At 47.5% G+C, this 7500-nt stretch overlaps 1 protein-coding gene across 2 annotated transcripts in view; it reads right to left on the bottom strand.

Moving 5' to 3' along the window:
* Positions 1 to 7500, bottom strand: part of LOC113810283 (hepatocyte nuclear factor 6-like) — a 261839-nt gene that overhangs the window by 144133 nt on the left and 110206 nt on the right. The gene's annotated exons all lie outside the window — the stretch shown is intronic.

Raw genomic sequence — 7500 nt, 5'->3', positions numbered from 1 at the left:
GTTAGTCAAGAAACCTCAATGAATCGTACTTATAACACATAAGTGATATGTACAATGTCATTATTAGAAAGGGACAAGAAAAGGAAGAAGAGAGAAGTGGGATTCGCCATGAAACCTCAAGAAATCTTACTTTAAATATATACATGATATGCATATGGCAGTCATAGCTATCTATAGAGGGACAGGTAGGAAATTGTACTTATAACATGACATCATATCTATTTAAAGAGGGAGGGGAGATAGTGAGGGGGAAAGGGAGTTATTTAGGAAACTTCAAGAAATCTTACTTATGATATGTACATTTTAGTTATAGTTATCTATAGAGGGAGGGGAAAGTGGGAGGGAGGGAGGGGAAAGTGGGGAAGGGAGGGGGAAGTGGGAGAGGGAGGGGAGTCATAAAAATATCTTACTTAAAATATGTGCATTATGGTTATATCCAGCTATGTATATATACCATACATATGAAGACATCTTATTTATAGTATGTACAATATAGAGAGACAAGAAGAAGGGGGGAGGGAGAAAGGGGAGAAGGGGGCGTGGTCTTTAGCGCTCAAAGGAAACCCAAGAAATCTCACAGGACACCAATAATATGCATACCATAGTTATAACCATTAAAAAAAAAATGGTATGGACGGGAGGCTATACGTACCGCCAAAAATCCCACAGTACTTATAACACATAATACATTATAGTTATAATAACCTACGATAATTGAGGGTAGCCATTCTTCAACAATTTCGCAATGCACGTAATACACATAATGTATACTTTATCTTTATAGCCATCCAGGAAGGGGAATACATCATACAGCATGCATGTATTATTTGTTCTGATAGGATATTCATTGTTATTGGCACGTTATTAAGTAACACCATGTAGATATATTAATGGGGAAGGGGTGGATAGTTATTAATTCTCGCATGGTAGTATCATCATCGTACTAATTCTCTCTCTCTCTCTCTCTCTCTCTCTCTCTCTCTCTCTCTCTCTCTATCTATCTATCTATCTATCTATCTATCTATCTATCTATATATCTATCTTTCTCTCTCTCTATCTCTCTCTCTCTCTCTCTGCGTCTCTCTCTCCCTCTGTCTCTCTCTCTCTCTCTCTCTCTCTCTCTCTCTCTCTCCCGCCTTAAACGTTCGCGCAAATGCCTTCCCGAAGCCTAAGTCAGAGTCGAGAGCACGCGTTAAAACTTACTAAATGAGAAAGTTTTAAAAATGTGAAGAAATATTAACCGTCAATTAACTTTGTGTCCTCTCCCTGCATAGGAAGGGAGGAAGGGAGGGAGGGAGGGTAGAAGAAGGAGGTAAGGAACGCAGGAGATGGAAAAAGAAACGATAGAGAGTAAGAAGACACACAGAAGAGAGAATCGAGAAAATATACACAAGTAGACAAAACATTACAAGAACAGAAGGATACAAAAAAGGAAAAAAATATATACATAAAATGAAAAAAAAAAATCATCACCCTCTTTATCTCCTTTTTCCCTCATCATCATTCTCATCATCATCAACCTTGCAACATCAGCTGCGGGATGCAACCCAGGCCCGTTGGAGGCAACATGCCCGGCCAGCTCTTGCAACAGGATGAAATATTAAACCGCGGATTGAAAACATGTTCTTACTGGGGTCCGAGTGTAACTACCCGTACACATGCAAGCACTAGGGGGACTGGGGACGGGGGGGGGGTGAGGTGAGGAGGGTGTGTGTCTGTGTCTGTGATTGTGTGCGTGTGTCTGTGTGTGTGTGTTTGTGACTGTGTGTGTGTCTGCGATCGTGTGATTGTGTGTGTGTGTGTGCGTGTGATAGGGTGTGTGTGTGTGTGTGACTGTGTGTGTGTGTGTCTGTGATTGTGTGTATGTGTGTGTGTCCGCGCACATGATGTATTAACTTGTTTACGTGTGCGTCCCTGTATACGTATAAATGGATATATTCACTACATTTACATTCTTATGTATGCATATTCAAGCATACAAGTACAGACATCAATACCTCCATCAATATACAACATACGTAAGAGCATATAAACAAATATATATATATATACACACATACATCTCTACACACATACACCCTCTCCTCCCACACGCGCAAAATATACGTGTGTGCAGCGACTGCCTGTGTTATGAGCTTCGCAAGAGAACAACCCCCCCCCACCCTCCACCATCTATACTATCCCCCCTACCCCCTCGCCCATCCACCTTGTATTCCATACCCTCCCTCCCTCCCTCCCTCCTCCTTACTCCCTCCCTCCCCCATTCCCAATCCCGGCTGTGACACGTTCTCTACCCACCTCCCTCCCCCTTTTTCCTTTCCCCCCCTACCCTCCCCCCCCCCCATGTAACAGTACCCCGGCCTGCCTTCGGGTCCTTCATAGGTTTCCGATAAACTGCAGATTTCACCTCTTTATTAACCGCCCTTTTTATGCAGCTTCGGAGCAATTAGGGACCGCCCAAACTGCCTAATTGTGCCATGATAATTGTAATCAGATCGTGTACCAGGACGCAAGCGGGGGTAAAAATCCTCAATAGTTAGTGTAAGCCCAGAAGATTCTGACGGCGGCTTGGGTAGGAGGGGGTGGGGGTGAGGTAGGGGGGTAAGACGGGATGGTAGGAGGAAGAGGGATGGGGGAGGAGGGGGGTAAGGGTGGGTAGGAGGAAGGCAGGGGGGGGAAGGCGGATGGAGGAGGAAGGGGGTGGGAGGAAGGGGGAGGGAGGGAGGGGAAGGAAGATTCTCTTTGGTGGTTGGCTGGGGTTGGGTGGGGTGGGTGAGGGTGTGGGGGGGCGGAAGGAAGGCAAAGGAAAAGGAGGAGGAGCAGAATGGAGGTTTGCGGGGAAAAAGGATCACCGGAGGAATCTGAAGATGAACAAAAGGAATAAGAAGAACGAGAAGAAAGAAGAAAAGCCAAATAATAATAACAAAACACAAACACACCAAAACGAAACAAATACAAGAAAAAACAGAAAGTAACATCAACTGAACATCCTCACTGAAGCACAGATGAACAACAGCGAAAGAGAACAACCAGACTAGTAGAACAGGTGAACAGCAGAACAGGTGAACAGCTGAACGAATTAACAGCCGAATAGTTGAACAGCAGAACAACGGAACAGCCGGACAGCCGAACAAGTGAACAGCAGAACAACAGAACAGCCGAACAACTAAACAGCAGAACAACGGAACAGCAGAACAGGTGAACAACTGAACAATGGAACAGCCGAGCCCCTAAGCAGCAGCCGGACTGTTGGGCAATCGAGCATCGCCTCAGACCGGCCATTCGGAGGCAGGGCGGCGCGAGGGAGATGAGGAGACGAAGATCACAGCATCACCACATCAGCGACCCTCCAGAGCCTCCCTTGGCATCGGCACTCATCTTTGTTGTCTCGCCTTCTCTTCTCTTTCTTTCTTGCGTTCTTGCTTTCTTTCTTTCTGTGTCTCTCGCGCTGTCTCTGTTTCTGTCGATCTGTCTTTCTGTCTCTGTCTCTCTCTCTTTCTCATGATCTGTTTCTGCTTTTCTTTCTTTCTCTCTCTCTCTCTCTCTCTCTCTCTCTCTCTCTCTCTCTCTCTGTCTCTCTCTCTCTCTCTCTATCTATCTATCTCGCTCATTCTCTTCTCTGTATCTCGCTCTCTCTCTCTATCTTGCTCTCTCTCTCTATCTCGCTCTCTGTCTCTATCTCGCTCTCTCTCTCTATATCTATCTCGCTCTCTCTCTCTCTCTCTCTCTCTCTCTCTCTCTCTCTCTCTCCAATTTATTTTTCTTCCCTATCCGGGAGAGCCTGCCTCACCGACCGACCCAATACCTTAACGTTGCTGCAAATACCATCAGTGGGGCTGGTCTAAGTCAATCCTTGGATCTTTTAAGTATTACTCTTCTCCTCTCTTCTCCTCCTCCTTCTTTTTCCTCCATCTTCTCTTCAACTTTTTCCCATCAACTCAACTTTTGCTTCCTTTTCCCCTCATTTCCCCCTCTCCTTCTTCTCTTCTCTACTTACCTCTCTTTTTCCTCTCCTACTCTTTCTCCTCCTCATTTACCTACTCACCTTCCCACACTATATGCCTTCTCTCTCTTCTTCCTCCTCCTTCTCCCCCTCGTCTGCCCCTCTTCCCCCTCATGTCTGCCTCCATCCACCTCCTCTATCCTCTTCCTCAACCATAAATAACCACACGAGACATAAAATAATTTATACTCTAATATGCACAAATAAGCATGCTCTCTCTCTCTCTCTCTCTCTCTCTCTCTCTCTCTCTCTCTCTCTCTACTATCTTTAACTCTCTCTCTCTCTCTCTCTCTATCTATCTATCTATCTATCTCTTTCTCTCTTTCTTACTTTAAATTACACACAGACACACACACACATACACACACACACACACACACACACACACACACACACACACACACACACACATATATATATATATATATATATATATATATATAGATAGATAGATAGATAGATAGATAGATAGATAGATAGACAGAGAGAGAGAGAGAGAGAGAGAGAGAAAGAAGAGAGAGAGAGGGGGGGAGGCGGGGAGTGGGAGAGGTAACGCTATTACACCTATTAGAGAGCCTATTAGCCATGCAAATTAGACTTGTTTCATATAATTCACCCAAAGAAGAAATCGGGAAGGGAGTGATAAGGATGGAGAAGGGAGGGGGAGAGGGAGGGAGGGAGGGAAGGAGGGAGGGAGGGAGGGGTGGATGGAAGGAGTCCCCTTACACAGGTTTTGCCGAAGGATCAAATATTCGACGAACAGGGAGGGGGGGAGGGAGTGGAGGGGAGGGAAGGGAGGAGGAGGGATTTAAAGAAGGCAATTCGAGAAGGTTCGTTGCGGGTGGCGGCTAGGGCGAGGGGAGGGGAAGGGGGGAGAGGGAGGTGAGGGGAAGTGAGGGGAAAGAGGAAATGCACAGGTAATGGGGGACTTTGCAGAGGGACCCAGCGCCGATTGCGGGCCGGGGCCACTTATAAGGACGAGGGGGAGGGAGGGAAGTAGAAGGGCGAGGTGGCACTAGGAGGGCGTCGGAGGTGGCACTTGAAGGCCAATAGCTCGGGAGGATATTATCCTTACCTAGAGTGGGACCTTCGTAAGCTCCCACTCTAGTGTCTTACGAAATCAATGATGGAGCAACAAGTCGGTAATGGTCTTAACTCTCCCCCTCCCCCCCCTTCCCCCCTCCACTCCTTCCTCCCCCCTCCACTCCTTCCTCCCCCCTCCACTCCTTCCTCCCCCCTCCACTCCTTCCTCCCCCCTCCACTCCTTCCTCCTCTCCCCTCTCCACTCCTTCCTCCCCCCTCCACTCCTTCCTCCCCCCTCCACTCCACTCTCCTCCTCCCCCTCCCTCCTCCCCTTTCATCATTCCCTCTTCTTCCTCATTTCTTACCCTCCATTTCACCTTCTCCTCCTTTCTCTGCCTTGTATCTTTCACATTCCCTTGGAAGATCGTTTAGAAAAGCGGAATAAGAAAGATGAATAGATAAGTAGATGAAGAGAAATTTGGAATTAGGAAGAAGGGGGTTAAGAAGATAGAAAAAGAAATTGCATTGATAATCACAGTAGGAGCAACAACATTGAGAATAATGATAAGGGTAATAAGATGAGTAATAGAAAAAGAAACGGAATAAGTCCATTTATCTCTCTTATTCTTTTTCTCCTTTCTCCTTTTTGCAGTTTTCCATCTTCTTTGTCTGTAGCTTTCTCCTTCCTTCCATCCGTCGTTCCCTCGTTCCCTCCCTTCAATTATCTACCTTTTTTTCTCTCTCTCTCCCTTCTTCACCCCCCTCCCCTCTCTCTCTCTGTCTATCTCTGTCGCTCTCTCTCTCTCTCTCTCTCTCTCTCTCTCTCTCTCTCTCTCGTCTTCTCCCTCTCTCTGTCTGCTCGCCTCCTCTGCCTCCCTCTCTCATCCTCTCTCCTCCATCCCTTCCTCTCTCCCACTCCGCCTCCTCTCTCCCTCCACTCCTTCTCCACTCCTCGCTTCTCTCTCTTTCTCTCTCTCTCTCTCTCTCATCTCCATTCTCCTTCCTGTCTTGTCAACTGTGTGTCTTTCAAATCCCCTTCTGTTTCTTACCCTCTTCCAGTCACTCGCTTTCCCCTCAGTTGCAAAACGCCCCCACCCTCTTCACATCAGAACAACAGTCTCCAAATCTCCCCTCTGCTTCCCCTCCACTCTTCCTTCTCCAACTCTCACTCCATTCTTCCTCCCTCCTATCCCTCTCCCTGCCAAATCTCCAGAGTTTACTTTATTTCTTCTACTCCCCTTCGTCTCTCCTTTCCGCCCGTCCCTCCTACTTTCTCTTCTACTTCTTTATTTTCATTTTTGGACTTTTTCTTCTCTTCTATCTTTTTTTTCTCTTCTTTTTTACCCTTCTACTTCTATTTTCCGATTTTTCAACTGTTCCTTTAGTATCTCTTCTTTTTTCTACCTTTATTCTCCTATTTCTAATTCCTTTCTTATCTTCTCTCTACTCTTTCTATATCCTTTCCGTTGTCTCTTCGTCTCCCTTTCTCTTCGCCATCTCTTCTTCTTCCCTTCCCCTCTTTATCTTCGTTTTCTCCTTCCCTCCTCCCCTCACCATCAGCCCTCCCCCTTGACCCTTCTCCCTTGTTCTACTACACCGCCCCTTCTCCCCTCCTCTTCGCCCCCTCCTCGACCCCACACTGCCTTTTTTCTTCGCCATCACCCCCTCTTCGATTGTCCACGCCATCCCTTCTCCCCCACACTGTCCAGTCTCCCTCCTCCCTAACCCCTCCTTATCCCTCCGCCGCCCCTTCTCCTGCCACCTCACTGCCTATTCTCCCCCTTCTCCTCTCCTCTTTCTCACCTCCTTACCCTTCTCCCCCTCCTCATCCCCTCACCCCTTCTGCCCCTCCTCACCCCTCCCCCTTCTCTCCACCTCACCTCCTCACCCTTCTCCCCACCTCCTCCACCCCTCCCCCTTCTCCTCCTCCTCGTCCCCCTCTTCAACGTCGTCATTTAAATCAACCAAGCCTGATAAACAGTGACGATTACCGCACTCACTGAAACCTGTAAAGTCTCACGTTTTTCTCATGGCGGGGATTAGTATGTCAGGGAGAGGGGGGAGCTCTCCCCCCTCTCCCCCACCCTTTCTGCTCTCACTCACTCTCTTTCTCTCTCTCTCTCTACTCTCTCTCTCTCTCTCTCTCTCTCTCTCTCTCTCTCTCTCTCTCTCTCTCTCTCTCTGTGTGTGTGTGTGTGTGTGTGTGTGTGTGTGTGTGTGTGTGTACTCGTAACCCATATCGAAAAGGACAAGATACCGGGGTGGGGTGTGAGATCCAAGCCGTTGAGAGCGGAGGGAACAAGGAGGGAGAGAGGGAGGGAAGGAGGAAAGATGAGTGAAAGAAGGAGGTGGGGAGAAAGAGAGAGAGAGAGAGAGAGAGAGAGAGAGAGAGAGAGAGAGAGAGAGAGAGAGAGAGAGAGAGAGAGAGAGAGAGAGAGAGAGAGAGAGAGAGAGAGAGAGAGAGAGAGAAAGAA

This window comes from Penaeus vannamei, chromosome 38 (assembly GCF_042767895.1).
Source record: "Penaeus vannamei isolate JL-2024 chromosome 38, ASM4276789v1, whole genome shotgun sequence".
Taxonomy (NCBI): Eukaryota; Metazoa; Arthropoda; class Malacostraca; order Decapoda; family Penaeidae; genus Penaeus; species Penaeus vannamei.
The sequence above is the reverse complement of the archived record's forward strand: the minus strand, read 5'-3'. Positions and strand labels throughout refer to the sequence as shown.